This window comes from Olea europaea, chromosome 9 (assembly GCF_002742605.1).
Source record: "Olea europaea var. sylvestris chromosome 9, O_europaea_v1, whole genome shotgun sequence".
Lineage (NCBI taxonomy): Eukaryota > Viridiplantae > Streptophyta > Magnoliopsida > Lamiales > Oleaceae > Olea > Olea europaea.
The window spans coordinates 5,293,950-5,308,837 of NC_036245.1; the positions used below are offsets into that span (position 1 = coordinate 5,293,950).

At 35.6% G+C, this 14,888-nt stretch overlaps 3 long non-coding RNA genes across 16 annotated transcripts; all 3 read right to left on the bottom strand.

The window, feature by feature from the left end:
• Positions 1-521: 521 nt before the first annotated feature.
• On the bottom strand, positions 522-2,643 carry LOC111399487. Of its 2 annotated transcripts, XR_002703680.1 has the most exons (5): positions 2,556-2,643; positions 2,366-2,429; positions 2,061-2,228; positions 1,878-1,938; positions 524-1,749 (listed from the first exon to the last, which is right to left on the bottom strand). It is a non-coding gene; the product is annotated as an uncharacterized LOC111399487 (long non-coding RNA). The 2 variants fall into 2 exon arrangements; XR_002703679.1 differs by having other exon boundaries at positions 522-1,938.
• A 97-nt stretch (positions 2,644-2,740) lies between these two features.
• LOC111399488 lies at positions 2,741-3,919 on the bottom strand. The gene is made up of 3 exons (XR_002703681.1): positions 3,165-3,919; positions 2,955-3,080; positions 2,741-2,881 (listed from the first exon to the last, which is right to left on the bottom strand). It is a non-coding gene; the product is annotated as an uncharacterized LOC111399488 (long non-coding RNA).
• A 27-nt stretch (positions 3,920-3,946) lies between these two features.
• Positions 3,947-14,768, bottom strand: LOC111399489. Of its 13 annotated transcripts, XR_002703688.1 has the most exons (9): positions 13,953-14,768; positions 13,702-13,868; positions 13,197-13,450; positions 11,360-11,607; positions 10,494-11,251; positions 10,237-10,322; positions 9,940-10,143; positions 4,252-4,965; positions 3,947-4,164 (listed from the first exon to the last, which is right to left on the bottom strand). It is a non-coding gene; the product is annotated as an uncharacterized LOC111399489 (long non-coding RNA). The 13 variants fall into 13 exon arrangements; XR_002703689.1 differs by lacking the exons at positions 3,947-4,164; positions 4,252-4,965 and adding an exon at positions 8,942-9,097 and having other exon boundaries at positions 13,953-14,760; XR_002703687.1 differs by lacking the exons at positions 3,947-4,164; positions 4,252-4,965 and adding an exon at positions 8,942-9,097 and having other exon boundaries at positions 10,101-10,143; positions 13,953-14,759.
• Between the last annotated feature and the right edge of the window lie 120 nt (positions 14,769-14,888).

Below are 14,888 nucleotides of genomic sequence, written 5' to 3' on the forward strand. Positions count from 1 at the left end.
TTTGTTGTTGATTTGTTGCGATATCAGACTTAGTGAATTAACCGTTTTCCGTTTCGAGCTCCTATTGGTGTGTCTATCATGTATTTTTTTGTCAGGAAATGGTGCATTCGAACTAGTCATTGCAATTGTGACTTCCATTGGCGACTTGAAGTCCCAACTATACATCGTAGAGCATAAAGCCCTTTTTGATACCTGTTGATGTTCAACCAAGAAAAGAATAAAGCAAACCCCTTCGACTGCTCATGGAGCATAAAACGCAAGGGGAGTAAAACCACGGAGGATTCGCAACCCTTTATGTGATGCTCCATAAGCTTCTCATAACGGTGTCTAGCACAAGAAACCAAGCTCTGTAAAGATGCCCATATGTGCGAATTCAAATCCCAAATCACTCTCCATAAGAGATATAAGCTCATTAAAGCATCCTCTGTTCTGTTAGTGTTCACTGACTTCTTCCAAATCAACCTAAGGATTTAGATTTACATGGTTAGCATATTCAGCGAATACTGAACTACCTAACGTAATAGAATGGTCATGCAAAAATAAGCAAATATAGACTAGCAATCCACTCCCTTTGCAGCTAAAGCTAAGAAACAAATTGATTAAGTTATTGATTTTGTATGAAAAAGTCATAAAATATCAACTAATACAGTCTGGGAATACAACTGTACAATGATATTGAGCCACATAATTGAGCCAAGTGGAAAAATAGACTTCTTTCCATGTCTTTTGAGTTATTAGAGATAAGAGCAAAAAACAATCTTAGCTGCCTCATATAGAGCTTCATCGTACAAGTGATCACCAACATTAAGGAGATTGGCAACACTTGGCATGAGAATAAACTCTTCAATCTCACCCAGCCTATCGATCTTAGCATATGCATAAACGAGCTCACTGTCCACCTTGGGCTCCTTTGCTTTGTACTTGACCATCAGAAGAAACTTCACCAAGTCGTGATAAACATTTGCGTCCTCCGGAACACGAATAACTTCCAAGAATTGGGTGGCATCATTAGCACGAGTAAATGACTCTCTATCGCATAGCTCACTAATCCTTCCCCGTGTTGAGCTTTAGCAAGCTGACTCCAAACTGCATCTTCTTCAACACAGAATGCAAACACAGGTTAATATCTTGAATATTATCTAGTAACATATTGACGGCCTGGATATTCAAATTGAGCTTTAAAATAGCAAAAGCCTCTTCATACAATTGAGCTTCCACAGCCACTTCCCCAACAGAAAGACATCAAACTTATCAAGTCTGCCTATTTAATCCATAACTCTGGATGGATCTGCGTTAATGGCTATCGAGATAAGTAAGTTTTGCGGGTCAAAGTTTCCACTGAATGAAGAGTTTTGGATCACAATCTTTTTGAGCAATTCAATTAGTTTATGAGGGAGGTCAGCAGACATGAAGGTTTTAACATCTGCAAATACTTGTTCCAGGCTCTTGCTTTCAGGCAAAGCACCAGCTACAACATGATCAATGAGCTGTCTTCCGAATTCATTTTCGGGGTCAAGAACTTTTGCCCATGGATCACCATCCATCTTTTCAACTACATACCTGAAATAACGTCACGCCATCCTCCTCCTTACGCTCAAGATCCTCCTCTTCCTTATAAATTGTTTCTCAAGAACTCCCAATTTTTGTCCGAGTTCATTTCTTTACCAAACGGGTTATTTCTCACGTAGTCTTGCATATTTTCAGCTTTGGCCAAAGAATTCAAATATTTTCTCAAATTGCCAGTAGGGCCTGTTATTTAACCGTATTTGAGATTAGATAAGTGCAATAATAAATAAATATAGACGAGTGCAATAATAAATAAATATGGAAACCATAGGTCTTCACAACATGTCAATTTAGTTTAGAGCATAGCTTACCTAAAGTTGAATCATTAGCATCGGTGTACGTTTATGTGGGAGGAAATATTGTTGTATTTGCCTCAACAATGAAATATTGGTACCAATGAAGATTAGGAGAGATATTGAGACTATAAGAATAGAGTATAGAACAAGTCATATTCCCCAAATGGAAGAAAACCAGGGATGAAGTTCAAAACTTACAGGATTTTTCACTGCCTTGTACGGAGAATCATCCATAAGCAAAGTGTTGCTTTCATTGTACTTTCCCGCTTCAGGGAATGCCCACACTTTGGATAACTCTTTAATAAAGAGTGGTTTCTTGTGATTCTCAAGTGCATTAAATCTGGTTCTAGTACAAGATTCTTGATCCTGAGTTAAATAGAACTAATCAGAGATCCACCTTGTATATTATAGGGACCATATTTATGATGATATCATATATAATATGAACAATAGAATTTTCAACATCCTAGCTATGTGGCCCTAAAGGGTTAAGAAATGCTTACCCAACAAAAAAGCAATTGCTTTTCATCTGGGAAAGGACTCTGGACAATTGGTTTCAAATTGTGTCTGGAAGATTTCAACAAGTCAGGTAAAGAAAATGTGTAATTGATTTAGAAACAAATGCTTAGAAAGAAATAGAGGATAAAATTGAATTAACAAAAAATGTATAATTAGTTAAATATTGAATATTACGATTTTCTAGAATACCAAACTCCTACAGCGAATTGTCCATGATGAAACTGATGAAGTCATCACAATATGGTCTTTTAAACACTGAAACTATCATGTAAAATCAAATTAACTTGACATATGAGATGAGGACCAAATTTAAACATCATAAATAGAAACAAGTATAGAAAGCATCTACTTTTACAAGCATTATCAAACTTCTGAAATCTGGCTTTTGATCAAGGTCTCGCCCATCTGCCGCATAAACGATATTCGCGAGAATTCCATTTACATTAAGAATAAGAAGCCTCTTATCCTTTCCAGTTAACTCCGTACTTTCATGGTGCAAACTAATAAAAAAAGTATTCAAAATAGTTCCAAAAGCAAAAAGCTGTTTTCGATTTAGAACACACTACCATTTACCCTTCTTCAGAATAAGGGGAGTAAATGGTTCTTGGACCTTACGTTTGCTCCCTTCGGGTAGAGGAATCAGATCACTATCTGTCGGAACATTGATAGGTATTGATCTACGGGGTCTGCCCCTATGATCTGCAGATACAAAATCATTATTGAACACATGTTCATCAAGTAATCATTTATAAATAAAAAAAATGAGGCACGAAACTCATGTACTTGATCACTAGGAGCAATAGTAGGTGATGTCTGTGGTCAACTTGATACTGGAGAGGTAGTGGGCGTAAAAGATCCCGCACTTGAGTAGTGCATGAGTGCATGCACATCTAAACGCCAAAGTACCTCTACAAACTGCTGTAGTATGTCGGCGTGTTTTTGTTAACTCTTTTCCCTATACAAGTCGGATTGCTGGGAGATGGTGGTACACTGCCCAGGCAACTCGGTAACCTGCCCTTACAACTCGGTAACCTGGCCTCGCAACTCAGTAACTTGCTCACGTAACTCAGTTACCTGCTCACGCAACTCGATGTTATGCCGCTGTAGAGGAGGGATGAGCACTAGGCTGGTCTCATCTACACGCACCATAGGCACTAGTGCCTCATGGTCGCCTTCTGGAGGGCACACTCTAGAGCCCAAATCACCAACCGCATCAATCACATCTGTTTGGTCAAAGACCGCAAGAATATGTGAGGGGACATCCCAATATTCGGGGATCGAAACCTCCTGCTGTAGTGTTGGATCTTCCTGGCGTGCATCCCGTTCATGCGGGGTGTCGGCCTGCTCGGGGACATCATCATAAACGTCTCAGGCCAAGTCGCGATCACCCTTCGCGACTTGGACATTAGCAACAGCGTGGTGCCCCACATCTTTTTTCTTCTGACGGTTACGAGGTGCCAATTCTGCTTGTCGAGGTCTGCGTAATAGCCTCTCTGTCGCTCATTCTCTTTGCCTGTAATAGAGGACAGGCAGCTATCTGAACAGAAACCAATAAAGACATATTAAAACTAAAAGACTTCACAAAATCACCAAAATTCAAAGATTTTAACTATGTGATGCTACTCGCCTGGGATGAAAACAGTTTTGCTTCCTTTGCATCCGCCATTTTTGGATAATTAAGGAAACCTGTAAACTCCCAATGGCATATATGAGGCAAATGAGCGGTGTCAGACCTCCGTCTAGTGAGCAACGCAATATCGGGCACAACCTCAAAGGCAAAAACCTACAAACCAAATTAAATTTGTGTCAACACTTAAATAAACTAAACTAATTTAACATTCATTTATTGGAAAACATTTGCTATTTTTACCAATAATGCATAGGAGAAGCCACCTAAATTGATGTGCTTGGTTTCCCTCTCGGGCAACGTATGCTTCCACCTATGCAGACAGTGCTTAAAGAGGTATGCCCCCCAAGAAAATGCGTTGAACCCGTCCATATTCCTATCCACAAAGTTTATCTCCCCTGTTGGCACCACCGTCCGTGCATCAGTCCCCCATAGAAAGTTGTGCTTCATTACGAGCATAGACAACTTTACAATGTCAATGCCCTCATCAAACTCACCCTCACTTAGACAACGGATGAGGTCCGGAACCCGAATCTGTTCATGGTCGGGAAAATGCCTATGAATTCAACCCACCCTCATGTGTCTTGTAATAACTAGTTGGTTTCTGAGTCCATCCAAACTTCAGGCCCGTGATGAGGCAAAACTCTTCCCTTGAGAGACGGACGTCCTACCTTCCTAACAGGAAATGCATCTCATCACGGCTGGCGTTCGGTCTCTCAATGTGCCTCTGCAATAATGAGTTCACGATCACTGAACAAAAATGCATTTCTTAGTGCATTAGTAGAAAGTGCCCCATGCAAGAACGCAAGAACACTTCACGCAACGCAAATCCATCTGGATGTCCTGCGAAGGCATTCTCGATGTCGCTAAGTGTGGCATCCGGGAATGATGCTTGAGCGTAATTGGTCTCCACTTGTCCTCCGGCAGAACCAAATATTGTTTAAGGTTGTTAGCCAACTACAAAGCAATGCAAACATCTTTAAAAATCTAAATAAATAAAAATAAAATAAAACTATAACCAGATCGTGAGACCCTTTAACATCAAACAACTTATTTTAACTAAGAAATTTCCCATAACGAATAATAAGAAAAATTAAACAAACAAATCACCGAGAACAAATAAAATTAATTATAAGTAAATTCTACATGTGAAGAAATTCCCAAAAAAAATCTCAATTAGAAACTAGCCCAGACTATCTTATTATAAAAATTTCACTGTAATAACATGTTTCTAACTCATTTTTAAACCCAAACATACAATCCTGACATCATTATAATAGAAATTCAACATCAATTTTCACAAAAAAATAATTAAATAAATAAATAAACCCAAAAAAAAGTTCAACTATCAACCCCATATTACAGCAAGTTTCAACTATAAAGAACAGTATTACCTAAATTGTCGAGTTTGTTATTTCTAACCTAATGGGGTTAGTGTGTTACCTACTAGAACAGTATTCATTGGAAAAATATAGCTGACCAAATTGGTGTCAGATAAACATGGAACACATGCCATGCGTTCAACGGCGGAGCCAGCCGAAGAGTTGTCTGGGGGCAAATTAAAAAAAATTATTTAATCGGGGGGGGAGGAAAAATATAAGGACTTTTTTGAAAGATTTCAAAAATTTAGAGGTAAAATTGAAAATTTTCAAATGTAGGTGGAAGCAGCAGACCCCACTGCCACCCCAACCCAACCCAACCCAACCCCCCTTCCAAAAAAAATAAAAAAATAAAAAAATTCGTCCATGCAAATGCGTCGATGCTAATTTATTTTTTTTCACACGCACGTACCCAATTTTGTCTGTACGTGATCCATGCAGTTGTGGGTAACATGAACAGAACCATACTATATATTGTGGTCAACGTGAAAATTTCTCACCCGAGTTCCATCCCGTTTTAGTGTGTGTGTGAGTGTGTCATATATATATATATATATAGCATTCTCCTTTATTTTCCTCTCAAAACTATAGTTTTCTGTAAACATGGAAATTTTTTCATACAGTTGGTTAGTACACCATAATCCTTCTTTTGATTTCTTTCTCAATTCCCTCAAAACACTCAGGTCCGGCCTTGAACGTTCAACCCTCAAACTGAAATGGATGAAATTTACCTTAACTACACTTTAAACCAAGGAAGCGAGTTCCAAGAAAGGTTCTAGTGTTCTCCTGCGGATTCAATCGATTTGAATTCGGGTTTGGGTTTAGGGTTAGAGATTGTGTTGTGGGGGGGGGGGTTTGGGTTTAGCCGTTTAGGGTTAGAGATTGTGTTGTGGGGGGGGGGGTTTGGGTTTAGCCGTTTAGGGTTAGAGATTTGGGTTGCAATTTGTTCTTCACTGATTGGTTTACCCACAGGTGAGTGCAAATAAAAGATTAGTTTACCTAGGCCTGCTTGGGAGTTTTTATTTCACCGATTTTGGATAGTACCGTCTATGAAGGGTTAGAAGAATCGATGCCTGGTAGTTTTTTCTCGGCATCGGTTTTGGAAGGTTTAAAAAAGCCCAATCAATTAGTGTGCGGCGGGCGACGGTGGTGGCGATAAAAATTGTGACTTTGATTGTGACTCACAATTGGATACGTGACCTGGAAATTGAGAACGTGACTCACAATTGATTAAGTTGTGACCAGAAAATTTATCGTCACAAATTAATCCAATAATTTGCAATGAGTAAATGAGTTGTGACCAATAAAAGTTTTGAATCTGTGACCTATAAAATTTTTTATTTGTGATTTAGAATAAGTTGTGATCAATAATTTGATAAGTTATGACTAAAAATTAATCCGTGACTAATTAATTAGATATCTGTGACAAAAAAATGTGACATAAATATATTTAATTAATAAAATATATATTTAAAAAATTAATTTATAAATAAAATTTTAAAAATCTGATTTTTGAAACTTTAAACCTTTGGTCTTAATTTTGAAAAAGGGTATACTTACCCTCTTAGAAATGAATTTTTTCTTTAGAAGTATCGATGCTTGGTAGTTTTTCTGGGCACCAGTTTTGGATGGTTTAAAAAAGCCCAAAACCGGTGTAGTGTATTTTTTAGCGGTTCTTCGAACCCATCAAATCGGTGCGCTTTGGTCATTTCTCTTGTTCTTTTCTTATTTTACCCTTTTATAAAATAATTATTTCCAACAAATATATTTTGTTCAAAACTAAATTATAAATTAAAATATATTAAATAAAAAATATTTATAATTTAAATATTTGAATGGTCATTGAAATGTACCAAACATTACTACTTAATAAATTTGGATAAAAATGGATGAAACGTGCAATTAAAAAGTTGTAGATCTCATAAAGTATATAGTTAAAATCAATTATTTAATTTGACTTAAATTAAAGTCTAAATTTTAGCCACTAACAAATACGGTAGTTTAGTAGAAAACCGGTAAGGACGAATGCTGCAAGTCCAAATACAGTACGTGTAATTACGATGCATACTGCAATTACAAATGGCTAGGACTAAATTGAAGTTTGAAGATGTCGAATTGACTTTTGCTTTTTCTCTTAAAATGGGGAAAATAAAACATTATTATTTGAAGACTGTCATAAAACAAAGGGTTAATTATTTGAATGGTCATCGAAATGTATCGAGTATTACTACTTAATAAATTTTGATAAAAATTGATAAAATGTGTACTTAAAAAGTTGTAGATCTCATAAGTATATGGTTAAAATCAATTATTTAATTTGATTTAAATTAAAATCTAAATTTAAGCCACTAACAAATACGGTAGTTTAGTGGAAAATCGGTAAGGACAAATACATTACGTCCAAATACTGTAAGTGTAATTATAGTGTATACTGCAAATACCAATGGCTAGGACTGAATCGGAGTTTAAAGAGGTCGAATTGACTTTTGCTTGGTCTCTTAAAATTGGGAAAATAAAACATTTTATGTCAACAATTCATTAACCAAAATCTTTCATTCAAATTAAGAACTATCAAACTAGACTTGGACAAAAGGTCCACAAAAGGTCATTTAAAGGCTAAATAGCATGAAACATCCATACCTTTCAATGTCATTGTGCAAAACATATTTGTCTTTGTTTGTAGTGGGTGGTGGTTTTGTTGTGTTTGAGCAGCGATTGGTATGCCCTACGATTTGGTGTTTGGGTGGGTGGTGTTGGATCTTGTTGGTGGCGGTGGCTGTGATTTTGTTGGCGATTATCGTGGTGAGGTGGTAGTTTTGAAGTTGAAAATTGTAGTTTGTTAGAGATGCGCGACAGTGATGGTGATGGTGGAGCTAATGGTGGTGGTGTTGTAGAACTGCTTTCGGCTGGTGCCATGGCGGATTGGAGTTGGGTGGGGTAGGTGGTGGGATTAAAAGTGCTTGCAACCAATTGTTTGAGATTATGGCCAATAAATTAGATTTTTTTGACAAAAAATAACATTTGACTGATAAATTGTGACAGGTAAATTTTACGTGACCTAAAATTTTGAATTGTGACTTATAAAATTTATGATTTGTGACCGATAAATAAATTGTGATCTACAAAATTTTTTATTGTGACCGATCAATAAATTGTGACCTATAAATTTCTTGATACGTAACTTTAAAATAATTTGTGACTAATAAATTTTTTGGCTTGTGACCGAAAAAATTTGCTACCAATTAAACGAATCAACCCAACACAGTTTGGACCCAAATCAAAACCAAATATTAAAACTTATCGGACCTAACATCTAGCCCCGAACCCATCTATAATCTATAATATATAAAATATCACATAAATTGAGAATAATTTTTTGGACCATTTTAACCCTACCAAAATTAAAGTATTTCAATAATACGTTTTTCGTTTTACAATATGTAATAAATACTATAAATTTTTTGTCATAAATGAATTTTGTATTATTAATTCTCAATTAATTAGCGTTCAAATTAATCTAGACTCAATAAATTTTGATTTGATGAATCTTGATCAACATAAAGCTAGAGTTATTAGAGATGACTTTATTTCTATTACAAAAGGAAAACAATGCATTTCACAACCTGGAATACAATAATTTGCCTGGAATACAATAATTTCATCGGGTTTACTTTTTCCTGAACAAACATAGAAATGAAGCAAAAATCTCCCTGCAGTTGAAATGATGACTCAATTAGTTACCTGTACTCAAGCGTATAGATACAGAACTAATACTATAAAACATGGCCACTGTAACGGGCTTTTCTTTAATTATGCCAACTGAAGACGATAAACTCATCTAATTATGCCCTCATCCTCAGTGTCTGATTCACGCTTATACGGAGAATCAATCATTTCCATCTTAGGGTACTAGGTGCGTACACATGCTGGGTAACGAGATATTGAAGGCCATTGCCTCGAGCTGACAAACAGAAGTTGATTGCAAGAGCATAAAGAATCAACCAAACAAGATTGGTAGCATTTTACAGCAACAATGGATGGGATTTCAGAGTTCAGACTTAACAGGGGAGCCATCAGCGACGTAACAAATACATACAAAGTATTATGGTTGGAACCTTGGATACCATTGGGATAGATGGAGTTTGTTCAATGGCTAAAAGAGAATTTAAGCTACCTAGCTGGGGTAATAAGAAAATGCAAGGGACAAAATATATAAATCCACACTTTGGAAACTATTAAGGCAAAATCTGATAATATTACCCTGGGCAGGAGAAACAATACAAGGACTAACTTCAGAAACTCATATTCACGATTTTTTTTTTCCACAAATAAAGTTCTTTTCCGAACTCTTACACTTATCCTAAAGATAAATTCAGTCAATATCATTTGGTTCTTAAATCCGATTTCAGTCCTTCTCTTTAATTCATTTAAATTAATGAATTCTACTATCACCCACTACAATAAAACGAACCAACAGAAAATGCGAGGAAACATGAAATATTTTTGTACTTCACTCTATAATTATTATTAACATCAATGAGGAAAAAGATACTTGATGGGTATGCTAAGCAAGCTCTTAACGAAGAAGCCAGATCATCTACTTTCAAAATTTTAGCAAGTCCAAAAATCCCCTACTATAAAATGAGAAGCGAGGAAGAATATTATTAGTAGCCTAGTTTTAAAGTCAACAAGAGACATAAATTTCGAACTCACCCAGACGAAAATCTTGATCTTTAGTAAGAAGGATGATGGAGCACTGCCGAGAAGATGTTACGGACATCAGCTCAGAAAATCATTTAAGATACAAGAGAAACTATAGGGAACACATTTAACGAACAATGAACCATACTTTTAGTTTTAGGTCCCGGTGGAGAACGGAATTGGAATGTAGCTATTCAACTGCCAACAATAGCTGGGTGAACCATTCAAGAGTTTCTGCACAATGCAAGTATTAAACAGTCGCATTAACTACCCAAAGCGGATTTGAGTTCTGTGATAAGTCATTACAGCTGGTGAAGTATGTCCTATTTTCTAGAACGGAATTATTTTTATCAAAAAAAACTATTTAGCAAAAACGTATGTAATTTTAGTGGAAAACATTCATACCTCCTCTGGAAAGCACTGGCCTTTTAATTTTTCATCAGTTCCACCTTGTTAAAGGTCGATCATCCATAGCTCGTAAAATCTTGTAAAAGAAGACCCAAACAAAATAACTACATTATGGAGCACTTTCTTGTTAAAAATTTTATGATATGAAACTTACTTGTCACCACCCTCACAGCAGCCGGTAAAAATGCAAACATATCAACCCTACATTAGTATTAGATACTAAGAATTCAGTTTTAAAAAAAAATGCAATTTTCCTTCAAATTCATTGTTTACAGAATCAAAAGAAACCATCAAATTGTCATGGAATAGAAAAGCCTCAATGACTATTATCTTATCAACCCATGCTTCCTTGAATTCAACAATATAAGGGTGCTGTATCCATGCAATTGACGTATCTACACATGCAAATTTCAAACTTGTACAATCACTAACCTTTTCTATCTTAGTGTTAGTACAGGCTGAAAAAGAAAATGCATCTTATGCACACAAGCAGAACACATAAAATTGGGAGTAAATCCCTCAAGACCTTAAAGAAATGGAAACCACTAACTGAGAAGTTACATTCAGACCATTACCCTAGAAAATTTCGATAGTAAATTACATAATAATCACCAAATAAACATTCATAAATTCAATAATCATCAAAAGCAAAGCAGCATCAATTGAAATCGTGAATAATATCAATGTAACTCTTGATGATCCAATCTCCTTCAACATCAGTTTGTCAGGCTAATCGAATCTTCTGAAGAGCATACCTACATTTTTATTCCAAGATTAAATGAGTAAAATGGAAAAATCAAGCATTTGAATTCATTAAACCTTCACTGCCGTATTTATAGAAATGAATATTAACCAAATCTTACCTTTTTTTCTCTCCAACTTGTTCTTTACCAAAATGGCTGCGGCAAAAGCTCCACGCCCTATCTGCTTCATGATCTCATATTGATCCATTCGGGATTCCATCATTTCCCAATTTTCAACCCTAAAATGCCCTTTCAAAAACTGCAAATATGATAGCAAAACCCCAGAAAATTCAATCTTTGGATCATCTGCAACTTTTTCTACTTATTTGCATATCCTCCCACAGCACATGAAAAGTGGCACTAAATTGCTGGAAATGAAAAGGGCATCAGATTATCAATTCTGGGCATCAAGAAATGAAAATTCTTTCATGGGTTCAATCAAATGACTTTATGTATGGCTTATTTTTTCTCCAAAAGTTGTGACTAATATGTATAAAGTTGAAATAATCTGAGGTGTCTCTTTTCCAAAATTAGGTCAAATGTACAAAAATTGTGATCTATGAATACATTAGACCAATTTTACATCTGTGTTAACTATACTTATGACCTCAGTTACATATAACACTATTTGATGTGATGTTCTTGTCTTTGTGGTTCTTTTCACTTGAAAGTTGTGATGAATATGTGGAGAACTATCCTTATGACTTCCTTTCTCTCGAAATGTGAGATATAAAGATTTTATTTAAATCTTGGAATATTAGAGAAAATATGGTAAAGAGAGAGAGTTTCTTTCTACATCTGTAAAGAAGTGAAGATATATGAAATTAGTGAAATTAAATGTTCAATATCAAACTTAAAATAGTAATTCCTAAATAGGGATTTGTGAAAATGGAAAATTAAATATTAAAAAAGTCTTTAAATTATTTTTTATAATGATACCTGATTTGTGGATTAAAAAAAGCTATCATCTTATTTTTAGCCCCCGTTTGTTTCTCATTTTTGAAAGAATGAGAATGAAAAATATAACCGTTACGGGCCCACACAAAAAATAGAAATTCAAACTTAGTGGCTTGATGTGATGGATAACGGTCATATTTTTCATTTTAATGAGAAAAGAATGGGAACCAAACGGGATCTTAATAAGATAACTTTAAAAGCATAGTTTTCTCTAATTTCCTCTTTGGAAGAAAAAAAAACTGTAACTACTCTTGAATAGATTATGTTCACGAAAAATATCAAAACCTGAGCAAGTTTCATAAATCAAGTCACATTTCACTAATTTAAAAAAAAAAAAATCGATATTAATTGATTTATGTGTAAGATCACGAATTTTAACAAGACGTTTATGCACCTTTTACCAATTTCATTACATTTCTTCCATCACCACATTGCATGTGTTAACTGTAATCTTCAAATCACGAATTTTAACAAGACGTTTATGCACCTTTTACCAATTTCATTACATTTCTTCCATCACCACATTGCATGTGTTAACTGTAATCTTCAAAAGATTCTATGCGAGTCCCAGACCCTAGTGCAATGGACCAGGACATAAGATAGGTGAATATGTGTTTGCCCCCCCCCCCCACCCCACCCCCCCTTTCCCTTATCATCACCACCATCTTTCCCCTTACCACCACCGCTGCCACCTTCCTTTCTGGGAGGAAGAATTTCAACCTATTTCTAAAAAATTTTCTTCAGAGACTCAGCCAGAGCTTTCATATCCATTGCTCCAGTCACTGTAACCAAATACTTGTGTCTGTCTATTAGCATATCTTCATACCCCTGTAACGCCATCAATGTCTTCTTTGGGCTCAATTTCAGTAATATATACATTACATGGTAGCTATTCACCCTTTGTTTTGGTCACAATATGTGGATTTTTTGTATGCATCCCTAGCAGTGTAACCCCACTTTTCAAATAATTGATGCATAGAAATATAGAAATTAACATTACCTCCTTGTTCTTGCATTTTTTGTCTTCACCTTTTATCTTTGTATTTTTGTCTTCTTTTCCATTTTCTTTTGCCCTTCGCATTCTCTTTTGTTGCCGTTCCATTTTGGCTGCTCTCGTAAAATCAGTTCCACTTTTTTGTTGGTTTTCTCCTACATTTTCTCCCGGAGGTTCTTCAGATCAAATTTTTCGGTAACTGTAATCTTCTAAGATTCATCGATTGTCAAAGCCTTCACACCATTTTCACATACAAAAACCTACAAACATTATTCACGGGAAAAAATAAAGTAACAATCGGAAAATACAAAGCCAAATAAAAACATAACGAAAATGAGAAACAAATTAAAACCCAGTAAATAAAAGTAGAAAACGTTTCATAGAATTTTAGATACAAATAAAACCCAGAATATAAAAGAATACCATGATAAAATAGAGAAAACAGGGATGAACACAGAAATTATTGGGAAAAATTTATGAAAAAAGTGAGAAGAAAATGTTGTATCTGTACCGTCAGAGAGCCAATGCATTTTAGGAATTTGGAAGCACAACCATCACCGTGCAAATGAGCCTTCAAAACCGCAGTAATATTACCATTTCCTCCTAACAGGTACAGAACCAACAACATACCTCAGCTTAGATCGACGTAAACGGAGACAAACCCAGCTAGATTTTCATCTATAGACAGAAAGAGGAACATGCCTTAAATAAATCTCAAGAAAATCACAAAAAACCACTCAAAAAAATTTCAGATTAACGTACCTTCAGATAATCGATACAAATTGTGAGGTTTTCTTCCCTACAATCCACAGAAAAACTGGAATTAGCTATAAGGCACAAGCAAAACTGTAGACAATTTTTTGGGGGTTTCTGTTGTTGTTAATCCAACCTGCAACCACACAAACAATGGTTAATGAAGGATTAAATCAAAATAAATCTAATGGAAGTCAAGGAACCAAAAAAAAAAAGCAGTGAACTGAAATTTAATGGAAGAAAATGAAACGAAATCCCCCTTTTTAATTCGGCTCAGAAATCTTCAACCCAACACCACAAAGGTAACTTCAATTGGGAGACTTTTTCATTCACGAAGAAGAAAAGGCACACAAAGGCACACCACAAAGGTCGATTTGGGTTTTCACAGAGAAGGAAGAAAGGTTCTCACGCTTGGAAGAAGAAGGCAGCCGGCTTCTCTATTTAATTCAAATTGGTTGAGTGTTTGGATATATTAAAACTCTTGTATATTATCACGAGGGAAATCAAATCTCCAAAATAACAAGGAAGTTTAAATTTGAGTCCAACAGAAACAGTAGGGATAGGATAATTATCACAAGATAATTATTTGCAACCAATTCTATCTTTTGTGATTTCATTTATCTCCATAGTCGGGTATTGAGCATCTAGCCCAATGGGCTGATTTCCTCCAAATACCCAATACAATTGGGTTACATCAATTGTGGTGTGGGTCCAATATGTTCTTCAATATTAGGCTTATAGCCTATGAAGTTAAACGGGCCTCGATTTTCATCATTGCCTAGGGGATTTGGGTATCACTTACCAAAAAAATACCCAACACCTTCCACTTATAATTCTTCTTCTCCACCTTAGATATCATGTGGATTACATTTTTCCTGATCAAAAGAAAGATATAATATTAATATACTACCTCCATCCCCCCCCCCCCCCCCCTTTTCCACCCTT